Source organism: Patagioenas fasciata, chromosome 10 (assembly GCF_037038585.1).
Source record: "Patagioenas fasciata isolate bPatFas1 chromosome 10, bPatFas1.hap1, whole genome shotgun sequence".
NCBI lineage: Eukaryota > Metazoa > Chordata > Aves > Columbiformes > Columbidae > Patagioenas > Patagioenas fasciata.
This window is the reverse complement of record NC_092529.1, coordinates 9666269-9682394: the sequence shown is the minus strand read 5'-3', so window position 1 is coordinate 9682394 and position 16126 is coordinate 9666269. Positions and strand designations below refer to the sequence as shown.

The 16126-nt window shown below is 45.4% G+C and overlaps 1 long non-coding RNA gene across 2 annotated transcripts in view; it reads right to left on the bottom strand.

Moving 5' to 3' along the window:
• LOC136105981 (uncharacterized) overlaps positions 1 to 16126 on the bottom strand; it is a 295265-nt gene that overhangs the window by 44058 nt on the left and 235081 nt on the right. For both annotated transcript variants that reach the window (XR_011740713.1, XR_011740714.1), the window contains one exon: positions 545 to 684. This is a non-coding gene — a long non-coding RNA (uncharacterized lncRNA). The remainder of the gene's footprint in view (positions 1 to 544; positions 685 to 16126) is intronic.

The following is a 16126-nucleotide window of genomic DNA, read 5'->3' as shown; positions in this document are numbered from 1 at the left end:
GAGAAGCCCCTGATGTAAAGAGCCAGAGATGTGTCCATTTCCTTAATGAGAGCTGAAATCAGCTCAAGCCCTGATGCAACTTGGCTTTAGAGCATGTACTAAGTGGCCTTAAATGAGCTACTGCTTTCCAAACAAACCAGATACAAATTTGCCAGAGCCCAAACGAAATACGGACAATATCCCTGAAGTCCGCATCCACAGGAAATTTCAGACATACATTTGCATCACCTCTTTAATGAAATGATTCATACTCAGCACAAGCTTCTATCCTTACTAAAAAATCAGTGTTACTAATTAAAATAAAGGCAAGACATCAAACTGATAGCAGATGAGTCCCCCAGACTGTGGATGTCACTGCTGAGTGTCACTGAGCCATTGATCCAGTGTATATGACAGTAAGGGGTGTCAGTACAGAGTACAGAGTCCTCACCAATTTCTACCACTTGAGCTGTGCTGAGAAGAAAACCTTGCTCTGCCACCCTCCACGACACTGAACTGCAACCTAATTTAAGTTCCTAACTGAACATATATGTAACATACTGACCGCTTCTGATCTGCTCTGGCCTTCAATAAAAGGTATGTCTTGCACATTATACAGGCGACAATGAAAACTGGAGAGATGGCAAATGTGACACTGAAGCTGTAGAAGATCCATGGCTGTTTGTTACCTCTGCTTCTTCTCCACTGCAAATCAAAGACACAGGAAGAACATTAAAATTACTGCAAAAGGGCACAATAGTGTTCTGTAGACAGAAGATGAAAAGCCTTTAGACCTTTCCTCTCCTCCATAGTATCTGTTTTTATCCATGCCTTTAGCAAAGCACTCTGCTCTAATCGGATTGGGCCATATTCTCTGAGCCACACGCACTAATTTTAAATTAGCAGAGGCTTAATTAGCCACACTCTTCCTTGCATTTTTACCAGCCATTTTAAATTTAAAAATATTGTGTGTATGTGTGTGTGTGTGTGTGTGTGTGTGTGTGTATGTTTTCAGAGTTTTGGAGAGCATTCCTATGTTAAACCAACAGGTAAGGCATCTTCAGCACAGTCCATCTTCTGCAAAACTACCCCTAAACACTGAAAGGTCCAGCCAGTGCCTGGTATGAAATCTTTTGTTAGCAGATGTGTTGAGCCCTGGGAATTTAAGGTGTCACTGCACACCCTTTGGCCCTGTAGAGTCAGAGTAAATAGCCTGGCACTTTTGCGGCTTCTCAGTTTCCCTTGGGAACACAGCAGATAAGCAGAGCTCTCCTCCTAAACAGCTGGACTTGATAATCTATAAGCAGGAAAAATATGTTCTCTGCTAGCCAGCAGCCTTCACCTGGCCGCTGCCACGTTTCTAATGGAATGCAGAGGACGAATGAAGAATGGATAGGCATCTTCCCATTGCACACAAACAGCTTTTTACCAGGACTATTTCCTGCACAAGAGGTTTGCTTATGAGCCCTCCCTTCCCTTGTGAGCAGCAATGAAAGTGCAGTATAATGTTGCCCTGGGAGGTAAAAGAAAATAGGAACCGTAATGAAGCTGGATAGCAAGGGAGAGACGTTCTGGAAGGGCTGTAACTGAGCATCAACAGTGACCTTCAGGGAAGAGGGAAGAATTCAGATCTCCTGTGAGAAGGGGATTATTTCCCATTACTCTTTTTTTCCCCAAAACTTTTCATCTTTCTGCCAGATCTGAAGAATAACACTTCAAACAAATGTGCTTCATCTGTAGTCTTGCCTGGCAAGTCACAAGATGATGGGTATAAAGCACAATTAGGATGTAATCACACAAAAAAGCCTCTGCCACAGAAGTGACCAAGCATGGCACAAGATCGCTTGGGGAGCTCTGCACATCCTAAGTGTGGCTTTCCTGGGTGCAATCAGCTGGCAAAGCCGCAGCTATTTGTTATATGCATGCACAATTTAGCTCCGGCAAAACCAGTAGCAGTTTGTGGGGTTACTCTGGTAATGACTCCCTAGATGTCCTGCAGCCCCTGAAACACCTCTTTGCTTTGAATTGCGAACCCTGAACAGCCAGCGCTGGCTGCAAAGTGAAGGGATGGTGCTGGCTTTCCCGTGCATGCTGCGCTGGGATTTTCCTCCCAAGGGAACCCAAATCCATTTATAGCTCATTCATCCTGTGTTGGTCTTGAATAAATACTCTAGACCTTGGGGAAGCATTGAGGTATAATAATAATAATACTTAGACTCTAAAAATACCAAAGATAGAGGACAAATGGTCCTAGAGATGAAAATTGTGCATGTCACATCTAAACAAGACACAAAAAACTGACAAGGCAACTGTAACACCACCAAAAGCGTTTTTACGAGCCCTGAAAAGCTCTGTGCAACTTTGGCACCTATGTGGACTTCGAGTTGTCTTCAGAGGCACTTTGGCATGGAGCACATGGTGGAGGATACCCACCATCAGGAGTGATGCCAGAATCAGGAGACATGTGGAAAAGGAATGGTGCAAAAACTGTCCAGTTCAAGCAAGTCCTTTGCAAGGTTTGTGCTCCTACAGGAACAAGAACAGGCAGCTCAGTGGCAGCTTAGCTCTTGCAGAGATGTACCTGTATCCTGTGACAGACACAGCAGCTCATCTCCAGCAAAGGACCTAGCATATGGAGGAAAAGGGAAAAAAAAAAAAAAAAACACGTGGTGGAAACGAAAGGATAAGGAAGATGCCCCAGAACATGACAGATTCATCACATGCCAGCTAAGGAACTCCAGCTCCTCAAGTCCTTGGAAAAAGCAGGTCTAGAAAGGCTGCAGTAAGATTGCACAGCAGGTTGTTTCATTCAGTGCTGAACCAAGCAGAGCATACGGGGTTCCTGGTCGGTGATGGTGCTCTGGGGCAAGGGCAGCCTGGGCCTTCAGGGATGTCCACCCCAGTGTCTCCTCAGCAGAGGAAGCTCAGCTCAGCTGCCAGAGATGAGCTCAGGGTGACTGCAGGAGGGTCAGTGTCTTCAGGCTGGAGACAGCAATCAGGAGCCCAGCATTTAATTCTGTTTCATTCCTTGGTCTGGAGGAGCAGAGGGCCCCAGGTTGTTGCTCACTGGTGAGCAAAGGCTGGAGTTAAAACCTTGGTCTGAGAGGGGAAAAAAGTCTTTGTTCCATGAACCAGTCTCTAAAGAGCATCCCTTGGAACAATGCAGCCAGTAAGATGAAATTACCATTCATGCTTATTAGAGATGTTCAATGAATTAGGAATTCAATTAAGAAAATGTTCCATTGCAGGAAGCTCAAAAATTAAGATTATCATTATTGCAGAGGAAGGAAACATTTTTAATGTATTAATTTTTTAAAACGACATCACCACAGATAATGCACTTATTTTTGCATCATCCAGGCCAGGAAGGACACCAGTTTTCCTCAGTGATGGAAAGGGTGGCAAGCAGGTTACAGAGAAGAAGACGATATAAAGGAGGTTTTCTGTGGGATGCAGAGCTCTGGAAGAGGCCAGGGCTGGAAAATGGGCCCCAAACTGTTGTCTGGAAGACACAACAGCACCAGATGCCTGGATTTGACCTTTAATCTTCACCTGTGAATAGCTCTATATCTTTTCACATCAAGAGCCTGACCTAGATGGAGTGGCCAATAGCCACTGTTGACTCAAACAGGGCTGTGAATCCAAAGAAAAAGGTGTTTCTGAGAACCTCCTTCATATTCCCACACCAGGGCAGGGACTTACTGCCTACACATCTTTTTGTGGTATATTTGCATCGTGTCAGCACCTGACCTAGGCAGTATATGTGGGGGCCCCTGCTGCTGCCTCCATACCCCTGAAATAAAGTAATGATTCAGTTCAAAGCAAAAGGTGTTCCCAAGAATCTCCCCAAAATAAGTCTGGATGGAGCAGGTGGGTGTTGTGCCCCCTTTTTTCCCCCCCCAAAGGAACAGATATCACATGGGAAAAAAAAAACAGGAATAGAATAAATTGCAGGGGAAGGAGAGGAGGATGAAGTTGCTCACAGGTCTTTCATGTTTCTTGTTCTCTCTTCAAACCTTGTGCACACCACTGTTTTAATTAATAACTCTGTCACCCCTTCTAGAGTTCAAACAAAGCAGCACAAGGAGAATGTATGCCAGGCACGCAGGTACCTGGGGAAATGAAGTGATTGATTTAATGTTTCGAGGTCTCATTCTAAGGCTCTAGCTCTCATTCAAAAGTTGTTCTCTGCTAAGAATTATCTGAACTGCTGCCTCAGGAGGTCACTTTGAAGCTGGGCTCAAATAATATTTAAAATGAAAAAAAAAAAAAAAACAACACATTGTTTGGAGATAATTTGAAATAAAGACATGCACGCAAACACAACCACCAGTGATAACATTTCTCTGCAAGAGGCTTTTGTCACCTTTTTTTTTCCACCCGACACATGCCCACGTGCAACCAATGTCATCCTCTCCCTGGCACAAAGGTTGGGAGAGTCCTGCTCCCAGACCAGACAAGTATCAACACCTGTTTCAGAAACTGCAACTTGCTGAGCATCGCTGATGCCCTGTCCACAGCAGCAGCATCCAGACCTCTGCAGGCAGCCTGTTGTTCCCTAGTGATGACTGCCTGCTTGGCACATTCCCTTTTGACTTTGTTTTGGAGCAGGGAGGAGCACAACCGTGTCCTGCTCGGTCCAGGACACCCAGGAGTGGCAGCTCTGCTCAGTCTCAACCATGTGTGGTTTGGGTTTGCCACAGAGCCACAGGCCTACTGCCCTTTCTCTCCGCAATTCAGTATCTGCCAACTCGTGCAGCACATATCAACGTGCTTCCCACTTCCATCCAGCAAGAACATCCTCCTTTCACAGGCTGGGAAAACAGGACCTCCTAAAACCACACGGAAACATGAGGCAGTCTCTAGAGGCAGAGATTTATTTTTTGAGCAACTCTTTCCCTTTTGGGCAAGATAAAGAGTAACTAAAACTATCTGCAAATAACCTCTGTGGAGGTAACAAGTGCCTTGTAGGAAGCTGCTGAAGTGGCACATTCAGGCTGTCACTGATCATCACTTTCCTGCACAGACAGTTCAATGATACTACTTTCCTTAATTGTATAAAGTCAGGAGATCAACACTGCCATGAAGGATTCATGGGGAAAAGAGACAACATCCATCCACCTCAGAAGGTTGCTCCAAAGAGAGACTCTGCAATCTGCAGGTGGTTGGTAGACAAAATGAGAGACACAAAATTCTCTGAAGATGCTGGTTCCATTTTAACATGGTTCTAACAGCAGGTAAGATTTGATAACCCTGTGCATCAACCGACAGAGGCTGTGTCACCAGAGGAGCTGGCGTTTTTCAAAGTATTGAACAAGAAAAGGAGATACCACCACATCCGAAGCACCAGCAGCAGAGAATAATTTCTGATAAGACTGGCAGACTCAGCCTTTCCGCAGACACTCTCCCACCTGAACCTGCCTTCCAGCATGTGAAGGCAGTAACCTCTTTGGTTCAGCAAACTTAGGACTTTCCCCTGGCAGCCAGAGAAGACACAAACTTGTGGCCCACTCCACATGTGGCCATGGTGGTAACTGTCTCCTCTCCAGAAACTTCAGAGATGCTTAGATGAAAAGCAGCAGCACAATTTAAGCCCCAGTTAGTTCCTCATCCCAGCCTACAATGTGCTTTTAGAGTGGGCAGTTTAAAAGGATCAAAAGAATGAGTCTGAGGATACACAACAGACCTGCACAGTCAAATGGTGGCTAAAGAGAAGCGTGTTGGGGTAGGAGACAGCACCAGCCACAGGCCTGGTAAGCTGCTAACAAAAGAAGTCTCCAAGTGGATCCAAACGTTATAGTGCAGAAAAACAAGGGTAGTCCTCCAAAATCAGCACATAAGGAGGCACCAGGAACTGTGCAGGAAAGACTTGGAGAAACCCATGATAAAAGCTAGAGATGTGGGAAAAAAATGCACCAGAGGCTTCCCAGAAACAACCTCCAGGACAAGCATGGATGAGTCCAGGTAGAGTCCCTGGTCACAGCAAGTAAGGAAAGAGCATGTAGTGAGAGCACCGTGGGCAGGACACAGTATGGCAGACTGCCTCATGGTAAACCGCAGTGTGGGCTACCATGATCTCCATGAGGAAGGATGAAATGGACTTCAAACCAGGTGCAGATGCTGCCCTAATGGAGGTCCAGAAACACTCTGGGGGTGTATGAGAGCGTGAATACTTATGAACCAAAAACTAAAAAGAAAAGATCCAGGAAAACATAAAAGGCAAAACTTGGCTGAGGGAGCAGATGATGTCTCAGGTCTGACTTGTGAATTGCTGTACACTGCTTCAATTGCCTCCCCCCCGCCAAATCACAGTCCTCACTGTAGTTATTTACACTGAGCCAGTCCACAAGGACCCAGAATCTAAAATTGGGATGAAAACCACCATTTGCTTCCAAAGGGAGTAGAAACTAGAAAACACCCAGCACAATCAAATGCAAAACCATTTGCTCTTTCAACACCTATGAGCACATTTTTCTTTTTATGATCCATTTGGAAAACAGTGTCTTCTGCAAAGAACAAAAATAATCCTCCCATGAGACACCCCAAGGCATGGCAGTGGTCCCAGAAGCAAATCACCAGCTTCAGATCCACGTGACGTTACAGAGCTTAATGAGGGTGACATGTACCACCACACACCGAACACACCTTTGGGTAACGTGGTGACGCAACAACCCTTCTCAAAATCGTGAGCTGCAGCTTAATTCTGGCTGATCCCACTTGCTTCAGCCATCACAACGATGACAGCCCACCACCCCACGCCTACCCTGCTGTTGAGTGCTTGAGGAACCCTCCTAAAATGCAGAGTTTTCTTTTTTTGGGATTGCCAGATGAGTCTCCAGTACATCCTGATCTCTGTGTCGCAGCTGTTGTTCTGAACAGCCTCCAGTATTCTCCCAGTGCCTGGCAACTGGTAGAAATTGAGGGTGCATTTTAGGGTGCCCTTGAAGGATTTCAAAGCCTAGAGATCATGTAAACATGAAATAAATGTGGTTTTATGTTCAAAATACAACCCTTCACTTTGAGGGGGGGCATTACTGCCAGTACAGTCAGGCAGAACAGTGGTTTCTCGTATAAATTGGGATCCCATTTGCATTCAGATTAAAACAAGAGAAAATTGCCAGCAAAGTGGGATTAAGAATATTTATAGATCCTGTTGGCATGATGTATGTGTCTCCCAAGCAATGGTAGCTGAGTACAAAATTGAGAAACTTCAGCAATCAGTGGGGGAAAGGAGACAGACTGCAAGGACTTTATAATGCTTTATACATTTTTTGTGTGAATTTGGTGCTCAAAGAAGGCAGTTATAACAAAAAATTTTGAAAGCAAAGGTGAATATAGCAATGCTTTGTCTTTCTAGAAAGACCTGAACATTTCAAGATCTCAAAGCACTTTCAAACTTGGGGAGGACTTAACTGCATTAGGGCAAGAGCAGTAAATCAACTTAGGTCACATACCAAAGCCACTGCAGGTGCAAGGATGCCAGTGCCTTACACCAGCCCTTCAGGTGCTCTGAACATTGGAGCACTCTGCTCTTCTTATAATGCAAAAATCTGTATGACCAGAGCTCGAATTTCTAACCTCCAGTACTTCCCAAGCAGTCTCAAGCAGAGGTTCACGGTGATACAGATCTGTGATGAGAGTGAAGAAGGAACACGCCTGTTTCCCCCTCTGCATGGAGAAGGATTTGAACACAAGCTTATGGGGGCAAAAGGCTAAATGCTACTTTCAGTAAATGTCCACATGAAAAAACAAAACAAAAACGAACACAACATAAAACACATGCACAAAAAACCAAAACCAACCAACCAAACAAAACCCAACCCAACCCAACAAACCACACTAGAGAACAGGTATCTAATTAACTTCACAGGCACAGAGAAAATAATAGAAAGTCACAACCTGGGTGTTCTAGACCCAGCCTATTACCTACTTAATTAATTTGTATTGCTTCCTTTATTTGAGAGCGGTCTATTGTAGTTCAACACCAACTTTTTCTTAATTGACTTTAAATAAGTCAAAATGAGCCTGATGTAAAATTTAATGGCTGTCGATACACCATTCTTCACCAACACAACTGGTGTAACCTCACCTTCTTTTCTACTGGTGGGCTATGTGTTTTGGTAAGCCTTTCAAAACTGAGTTAATACTCGTGCACTTCCAAAGGAGACCTGCATACCTTCTTATTCCCAGAACTGCTCAAAACTCTATCAGATTTGGCTTTAAAAGCCTCAACACGACTGGGAGGATTTGTGCACACCAAGGCACAGCTATATTGCTATTTGACCTAGGTAAGGTAAGCTTCCTCCCCCAGCCTCAATGTGCCTCATGAAATCACACCCCTTTTTCACCTATGGCCTGTTTCACACCATGCTGGGCTTCCAGTGTAGCTTCCACTGTCCCCACATGGATTCCAGAGGCCAGCATTCCCCCATCACATGCCTCAAGGATCAGAAGTAACTGTGTTTCCCACACTTCTGCAACTCGGCTGTAGCTCCACCAAACTCTTGTTCCTCCAGAATTTTGTCTCTCAGCAGAAAGGGGGCACAGGGTAGAGAACAAACAGGCAGGAGACACCCATGATGCCACACCAACATCCAGCCATGTGCAGAAGAAGCTGCCATCAATCTATCATGTGCTGGAGCTGCTGGTGAGCAGTCAAGTCCTGCTCCTGCTGCCTTCTCCTCCCACCGCCACACCACACATCCACCACCAGACTGGCATTTAAAGCCACTGTGTTTCCACACAGCCATAAAACCAACAGAAGAAATAAATGGCTCTGGACAGGTGGAGGTGGGTGACACACAATGTGTCATTCTCCTAAATCCAGGTTTGAACTGAAAAAAGGAAACAAATTTCTGAGGATTCTACAACTCAACTGGTACTTAACGCTCCTGCCTATCTCAGTAGGTGAGTATATTCCTCCCTGTGCTCGAGCATCATTTTATCTGCTCTTCCTCCACCACAGCTCTACTCCACAAAAACATAAAGAACAATAATTATAGAAACTTCCAAATGCAAAGAATTAAATGTACGGGTTCCCCCCCTTCCACCAAGTTGATATAGTTGCAATTAAATTTGCTACCCAGTTAACCCACGTAATAGAGAAACAAGGGAATAAAACCCAGGACCACAAAGTTAAGAAAACCAGGAAAGCAAGGGAAAAATACACTAAAAGGTAACCACCTAGTAAGGGACATGCAGCAAATTCCATCTAAATTAACTAGTGGTGGAAAGCAAAGGCAGATTTGTTAAATCACACTAAATTTCTTTGTTGGGACCCTTCTCCAGAATGAATACATGGGCTGGAAGGCCTGATACAGAGGATGGATGTTGGGACATTAAGCATTGGGGCTGAGTCACTGAATTGCCCTTGGCTCCTTTGCAGTGCCTGGGAACTGGGAATTCCAGACACTTTGGTGTCCACAACACAAAGTACAGAAAATCTATAGAAAAGCCCAGAGATGTTGTTCATATTTGTACCTCACTGGCTGCTGAGCACAACACTGAAAACAGAACAGGAAACTATAGCTTGGCAATACCAAAAGCAGGAAATCACATTTAGCATCCAGGTACTGCTCAACTTAACATGCATGAGAGAACTACCACCTCCTGGAGCAGGTGACTCCCCAAAACTGATGGCTCTGGCAGAAAAGTTTTGGCAGGCGTTTGACCCCTGTTCCGTAGCTAGCACTGGCTCCACATATTGCCAACACAATGAGGACCTCTTGCTGATTGTGACCAGTGCGGAGATCCAACAGTGGGGATAACCACTGGTGCAGAAAGGTGAGATGAGCAACTGTCACTCCCGGGCACCTCCGCATCACCATCACCTCCCCAGCTTTGCCCTTCCTACCTGCCTCCTAAGCCAGAGCTAAGTGAGCCAACTGAGCCAAGGCTGGTTGCTTCTGGGATATCAGGGACCACCAGTGGGGCAGGGAAAAAGCCTCTCATGGCCTTCTTGGTCAGCAGAACTTCAGAGAGAAGTCACCTGCTTGACTTACCACATGTGTATGTCACCTGTCAGTCAGCGTGGGGCACAGCAAGCTCCACGGCAGGATTATCAGCTCCACTCGAATAAAAGTAATGAAGCAATCCAAACAAGAACAGGGCTTAGTCACTTGTTCAAGTCTCATCCCCTTTTGTTTTTACAGGTGTACAGTGCACGGAAATTAGATGATTAGCTCATCAAAGCATCTGTCAAGCGGAGAGACAAACCAGCTCTTTACAAATGCATCCAAGTGACAAGACCTGTCGGATATGGGCTGCGGGGAATCTCTCCGAGTCTTATTTTTGGATCTTTTATAATCAGCCTTACCAGCTTATTAGTGATCTCCAGCACATCAATGTGGAAAGGAAAGATAAATATATAAAAACTTGTCAAACACGGTAATCTGAAAATGGTGGGTTTTCTTGTGAAGGATGTATATCCTTGCACTTTTACAGCTCTTCCTTTTAACAAGAGCTGTACAGCTTGGCCTTTGCTCCTGGAAGATCTAAATAATTTGCCAAATGATTTAAATGGACTAAGTTCTTTTATTTTTGTATTCTTGAATTCAGACACCTTAAAAGGAGTGATTTTAAGGCATCCAGTTGTCAGCAGGCTTTGCAAATCAACAACGAAACTACTTACATGCTTTAATATCCGATATTTGCTTCACTGCTTTTCCACATCAGCTGAGAAAGGGTGGTGAGAAGTTTAAAAGCCCTTGACTAGAGCTCAAGGGATTAAAATTAAACACCAATCTCTAGCTCGGGCTTCTCATCCAGCTCTGGACAAGCCACATCCCCCCACTGGAGGATGAGGAAAGGTCACCCATCTGCTGCACTCATGTCTGGTGAGACCTCAGGACACCCCCACTGCTTTAGGCACGATGCTTGTGGGCATGGGGAGATTCTAGGTTCAGTTGGAACCACACTGATGGTTGGGATATATGGTGGCAATCAAGTGCAAAGGGCCATTTAGTGGCCTTCAGGAGCTCAGCAATGGAGCACAAAGGTTTGTTATTATTTTTTTTAATAAAGGCAAAAGAGCTGGGACTGAAAGGGAGATTACTCATTTGTTCTTAGATCTTCGTTGTTAATCACACCACACCTACTATGAGAGCAGCGGCAAGCTGTCGGCTTCACTGCCCGGTTGGCTTGGTGCCACCAAACACTCGCTCAGCCACCACCGTCTCTTCCTCTGGGACCAACCCAGCTGGCGCAGAGAGGGGCAGGCACTCGGACACGCAGCGCTACACGTCTGCACAGCTCCGGGCACAGCCGAAACTTCACGTGTGCTTAGCAGGTGGGGAGGAAGCGAGTCCAGCCAAGGAGAGATGCAATACGTGAAAACAAACGGAAATGACACAGCCCGGGCATGAAGAGACATGTACAGTTGGCATGGGAGAAAAAAGGGGTTATAATGTAAAATCGAGCATTAGCTGCCAGTTCTAACAAGCTTATGACAGCATGACAGTTCCTCACATGCTCAGAGGCAGCGTTCAGCCTCAAACAGCTGCAAGCATAAGGCACTGGTGTGGGGAGAGGGCTAGGAACTTCAAAGGACTAATCATTAGTCTTGCTGCCCTGTCTGCTACAGACACAACAAAATAACCACGTTTAGGAGGTGTAGGCTGGCTAACAGCCTCCTTCTCACCTTTATCTACTCATGTCACAGCAGAGACGAAGCAGTTGCCATGCACTTCAGGTCACCAGTTTGACCTTGGCTCATCCTTGGATCAGATGCAACAGTAGATGCCTCCTGCTGACGACCATGGCCCTTTAAAACATCCATGATGTCTACCATGCTCATGTACTTCCTTCCTCCAACAAACCAGCCACTTTCCTCCCCAGGATGCTCCACCACGACACAGGCTGCAGTGCAGCACTGCTCTCCCAACACCACACACTGCCTTCTGAAGCAGAAAAGACGACGTTTGTGTTGGGCACTGCCCACCAGTACAAAGTTTTCCAACCCCTGCTTGCTGCTCTGTGTACTTTTCACCAGTTTCTCCTTTGTGTGGCAGGGATGATGTGGGAGGCTATTGTGTAGGTGGCTGTATAGCCTGTCTGGCCAAAATGGCTTTCCTCCCTCTATCCTTACTCTCATCCTTTTCTCCCTGTTTCTATTTATTCCTTTCCCCTTCCTAAGCCTAAGAACACGTCTGAGATGCCCTGCTTGCTTCTAGGTCATGCCTGCTTGTGAGCAGAATCAGGATCAGCAGTGCGGTGGCAAGAGGAAAGCCTCCCTTGTCTGGCAGCTCTCCCCAGCCAGCAAAGCTCAGTTCCTGGGATCTCCTGAATCACAGTGACTTTCTATCAGAACCTGCAGCGTGAGATGATTCAGTCCAAGTTCAATGTAAGAGTTTTGTGGAGGCTTTGGCAGGTCCCTCCTAATGACTTCACTAGGCAGGACATGGAACACTCGCACAGCGGCTGAGCGGATGGGGAACGCTGCACAGTCACCTTGAGTAACAGCAGCCAGTGGCTCAGAACCTCTTCATCCTCTTCCAGCTACACAATACCATTCAATCAGTGCCAGCCCTGGGCCCAAATACACAATGCTAAGTCTTCCCTGAAGGTTAGAGGTGCTCACAACTTGTCAAAAGCAGCATAACCTGCTCCTTCAAAACAAGAAGAAGAAGGAGGGAGACAAATTCATCAGCTCCTAACTAGTTAGATCTTCCTATGAGCTGAACTATTTGCAAAAACTGATTACCCACCTCTTTCCCTTGAAGCACAGCTCAAGTCCCAGTCTGGCTGCTCCCTCATGCTTCAGCATCTCCTCCCAAATGTATCCTCAGCTTGTTCCAGACTTGAGACAAGCTGTCAGCAGATGTCCTCTCCAGTGGGAGCGGCTGCCCTGTGTTAACAACTCAACACATACACTGGGCAGCTCAGGTGGTAAGCAGGGGAGGCTCACAGGTGTTGGTGATGCCCACTAACTGCCCTGAAGACTGTGTGCTGATCATGATCAATTAATTGGCAGACAGGGAAAAAAATCCCATCTCCCTCTCTTTAAGAATCCTTGCGTAATATTAGGAATTACCTAATACAAATAACTGAAAGGACTAAAAAATTTACAGTGTCCAGCAACTTACTGGACTCCAAGAAGTAGCAAGTCAATAATGTACTTTACATTCTCAACATTTTTTTGCTTATTTCCCTTTTTGTCCTACTCACAAAAAAGCCTGGAAATACTACAGCAACTGCTGAGCATCATGATCCTTTTGTAGAAAACACCACACTGGACCTGCGGTGACACAAAACCAGAGAATCAGAGTATATCTTTTTCTTAAAGTTGGGAGCACTGGTCCCCAAGGGCGCATACCAAGTCACTTAGCAGCTATCCTGCCATAATAGCTTTCAGCTTTCCAATATAAATTTTCCTGGGTTTCCTCCAAAAACTAATAAGACTAAAGCTGCCTGGAACAAGCTCACTCTGTAAAATTTCCCCCACTCACCACTGGACAGCAGATGTGTGACTGCAGGGCTAATGCCTTTGAGGATTTATTCGTTAGCTAGGTGGTCTGGCCAGGATTCCTCCTGTCGCTTCCCCTCCTGGACCTGTGCACAGTTGGGCCATTTCCAAAGGCAGCAGCAGCACCCCCAAGCACGTCTGACCACACCATTAATTATCAGAGCACCTTGGCCACCCCTCCATATCACACAACCCCCCCCCATAAGGTTGAGAGTAGAAATGCAATGAGCAGTATGCGTGCTAATAGCCTGGATTCATCAAAGGAGCCTGAGTGAATGTAGCACCTGGCTGCTACCAAAGTTGGTGAGAATTGGGCACCTCATTGTCCTAAGTCCAGACAGAAACTGTAACCAAGCACTCCCATCCTAACCAACCCAATCCTGTAGGTAACTGCTCAACTCATCACTGTGATTTGGCGATTAAAAATCAACCAGTCACACAAAGAATGTGTACTTGGTTGTCTAGGAGCCAAGCAGTACACAAAGTGGTCAAATCCCAAAGGCAAATGACTTTGTTCTTCATATTTCACTCTTCATGAGTTCTCAAAGTGTGACAATATCATTAATATCTGCATGAAGCTTATTCTGAATGGTTTCCTGGAAAATTACAGCTTGTCAGCAATTAGCATAAAATGAGTAGGATTTGAAGGCAGGACAGCCCATCATGAAGAGCTTTTCAGACACAGCTCTGATGCTGGTACTTTAAGCAGAGTATTTTAAGAATGATTCCTAAACAGCTACAGGTCAAGAAGATCTTTATATAACGGATGCAAGGAGGACTGACAGTCTAATTTACAACCGAAATCCAAAGAGTTTCTTGCTTTTGAAGAGAAAGTCTTTCTCCTTGTCTTATAATTTCCATTTAGAAGAAAATCCCCTGCAACGCACACCTGGAATTTCATTTGAGCTCTCCAGAAGGTCCTAGGGAGAGACCATCAAAGACAGGTGAGTGCTTAAATACTCCAGGGCCCTTCTGTGCATCTCCTTCTTTAGAAGCCAACTGAAATAAGAGTGATAATTTTACTTTATTCTAAGGGGTCTGCATAAGACTTCAGAGAAGGTGGTAATTCTTGAAGGTTTGCATGTGGATATAATTTTTCAGTTACATTCCTTCTGTCCCAATTTGGACAGCTGGTGGGTTTGTTCATCATCTGTCACACTGGACAAATAAGAAGAGGACATCAGAGCTCCCTGGGCGTCTCCTTTGGGCTATAAGGTGATTCTCCTCCATGGCTGATTCTGAAGTTGGGATCCCATCTCCTTCCACAGTAGGGCTGTGCATGCACTTCGATGCAGGGAAGGAGGACGCTTAGCAGCATGAGAGCTTCCTCTCTTCCCTTTAAAAATACCAGATAATTAATCTTTCTACCATTACACAGGTAAGGATATGAAACCAGACACAACAGCCAGGAGACAGCCAGGAGAGCCCAGGTGTCCTTCACCTCCTTTGCCAATGCTGAAATGTACCAGCTAAAGCTCCCCCTGTTCCTCTTCAACCCCAAAATTCTGCCAAACCTCCAGTGCCAGAAATTGCTGCCCACTTCTTCTGGGATTATGATGCATTCCTTCCTCAGACTTACAAACCCATTTCCTTCTCAGTGGCAGAGGATTAAATTGCTTTCAGAACCAGCGGAAACACTCTGTGCTCTTACAAATAACGTATTAGTATTAGGGTAAATTAATCTCTGATTTCATTCGTCATTTGCTTCGCTCTCTTTGTAGACAATATATCAGTCTCTTGACAGCACAGATTTCTTACAGTATCAGAGGAAAAAGCTTTGGCATCTGGTTTAGCCACTGCAGCTCCAGGAGCATGGGAGTGCAGGGTGTCGAGGACAATCCTGACGCTGTTCTTGGATGCCAGCAATCCAGTTGTAACGACCTGTGATGGCTCTCCCTGAACAGAAACATCACAGGCCCTGACAAGTTACTAATTTTCACATGGCTTCCTATGAGTAACCTTCATCAGAAATCTGAGGATTTCTCACTGCAGGTTCATCTGTATCAGCCTGCTTATGCGAGGGCTTCACGTGCTCCCCGAATGACTTTCCTTCCCACTTTTCTCATTGTCTGTGAAGTGATGCAGAAGTGGATTAAATAAGCTATCATCTTGGTTAGTGATAATGAGAAAATTGAAACAAGCTGTTCCATAAATGTGATCATTATCTAGTAAATTAAATGAGATATTCAAAGTGTCCACCCAGCATTGACCAAGGAACTTCTCTTACTCTGCACTTCTTTTATCTGGGAGAAAGAGGAAATGATCACAACCTCCCACAAACCAGAGACTTCAATGGACGCACTGTCATTAAAACCATCTGGCTTTCCACACTTGCTGCAATGGACACAGCATGGTAACTACCGGCTGTTCAAAGAGTGAGAAATTCAACTCTGGATATTGCTGGTGCTAATGGCCAGTTAACAGGGACCAGATTTTTGAGGTTTGTCTTTTGGAAAGCGGGGCTGGGGACACCTTACGTCACCAGGGTGAGAACTGCTGTCATGCACATACTACTTAGGAGTCCATTGCAGATCGCCGGGGGTGGCAGGAATAGCTTGGGGTTGGAAATCTACTGAACCCGTTGAAAAAAAGAAAACTCAAAAAATTCAAAGGGCAAAGTAGAAGAACAGTTTTCTGATAGGCGGATGAATGAGCAGAGCAGTCAGAGCTTTATACCTGGTTGTT